We start from the raw sequence: 2054 nt of genomic DNA on the forward strand, positions 1-2054 counted from the left end.
GTAAATGTGTTAAATAAACATACTTATACTTTAGATGACAAAGTATTTTTCACAAATAAATAAATATTTAATAAAAATATAATTAAAAAGGAAGTAAACACTGTAACCAACAGGGCACTCAGTATTTTGGGAAGTTTGTGTGCATTGGGAATCATATTTTTTAAAATAAAGCCATGGTAACACTCATTTTACATAAAGCACACAGTGAAAATGACATGAATATGACAGTGGGCAAATGCATAAAGCGCAGCATAATTTGAAATCAGTCACGAGAACACGCGTTCATGCAGGTCACATGCACACTTCACAAGATCTCAACTAGATTCGACAGACCCCTTGTCCAAATACCCACACTTGCGGTCTTGTATGGTAAGCCAAGAGGTTCATATTTACGCTATAGATAAATCGCGTTTACATACAAAACGCCGTATTTGACGGTTTTAAACAATATTAGCGCTGTCAAATACGCCGTCCTGATAGCAGACGCCGTAAACAACGCAGGTAAACCGTAAAAAACGCCGTATTTAACGGCGTTTTAGTGTTTGTAAACAGCGCCGCTGTTAACGCGGTTCGGCTTGCCACAGGACGCCGTAAAAAACGCCGTTCTGATTGCACAAAAGCGCGCGTTATTTCCAGCGTTTTCCTTGTAGTATAATGAGCCATGCCCACTGATTTCCACAGCCAGTAATATTGAACTGCTCTCACCCAATCAATGAGGAACAGAACCAGACCAGACTAATTTACCACAGATCGTTTTAGCGGAAGAAGTGCCTGTGAACTGATAGGAAATATGTACAAAGTAACTTTTTGTATATTTTCATCTCTACTAACATTGAACATAGGCCGATTCCACGTCTTTATCATACTTTTTGCCTACAAACAATAAAACAGTATGATAAAAAACAATATGATTTACCTTAGATTACACTTCGGTTGACCAATCAGCAGAAAGGGGCGTTTAATTCCCGCCCACATGTAGAAATCAAATATTCAAGCTGTTTATTAATTTTTCCACCCATGAATGAAAAACGAAAAATTTAAGCTGAATTCTCGTTTCTCGTTTTTTGGAAAAAAACGAAAAAGGAGCTGTTTTCTCATTTTTCTACTTTCAATATTAAATCAAAAAACAAATGATCGAATGATACACGGATTCAATCCGACAAACAGTTTGATTTTATTATTATTATTATTATTATCATCATCACTTTTATTATTTCGTTCTGTTTGAAGAACGGAAAAACGAAAATTAAGCTAGATTTTTTGTGTTTTTTGTTCGTGGATAAAAAATGTGCGTGAGCGGCCCAGAAATGCCATTTTTCAACTCAGCCTGTCTTTACTGTCTGTCCCATCAAGCAGAATAAGAGTGCATCTGATGTGCCGCTCTGCAAATTAGTCACAACGTTTCTTCATACTGTTTGGCTGTTGCATAGGCTATATTTCTTGCAAATATACATCTCATAAAGCGCAACACTGCACTTCTCGGGTCGGCGGCGCCGGCGCGATCCCTTGCATTGTGCATTGTGGTAACAGAGAAAAGAAATATAGGCCTAAAATTCATATAGGCCACTATAACAACAAAAAAGTTCCAAATTGCTTTTGTAAAATAACAGGGTGCTCTTTCTGCCGCACCTTGTTATGCATAGACAGCTTGAAGGGTCTACTTAAATAAAACATTTGAAAACAAATTTGCGTTTCTTCATACTGTTTGGCTCATGCATAGGCTATATTGCAAATATACATCTCATAAAGCGCAACACTGCACTTCTCTGGTCGGCGGCGCCGGCGCGATCCCTTGCATTGTGCATTGTGGTAACAGAGAAAAGAAATATAGGCCTAAAATTCATATAGGCCACTATAACAACAAAACAAGTTCCAAATTGCTTTTGTAAAATAACAGGGTGCTCTTTCTGCCACACCTTGTTATGCATAGACAGCTTGAAGGGTCTACTTAAATAAAACATTTGAAAACAAATTTGTTTTTAGTTTGTATTTTATTAATACACGTGTAAGGGGGTGGCAGGGGGAGTCACGAGCAGGGGGTCTGGGGGCTTTAC

Source organism: Sinocyclocheilus anshuiensis, unplaced genomic scaffold (genome assembly GCF_001515605.1).
Source record: "Sinocyclocheilus anshuiensis isolate Anshui unplaced genomic scaffold, SAMN03320099.WGS_v1.1 scaffold1291, whole genome shotgun sequence".
Classification (NCBI taxonomy): Eukaryota; Metazoa; Chordata; class Actinopteri; order Cypriniformes; family Cyprinidae; genus Sinocyclocheilus; species Sinocyclocheilus anshuiensis.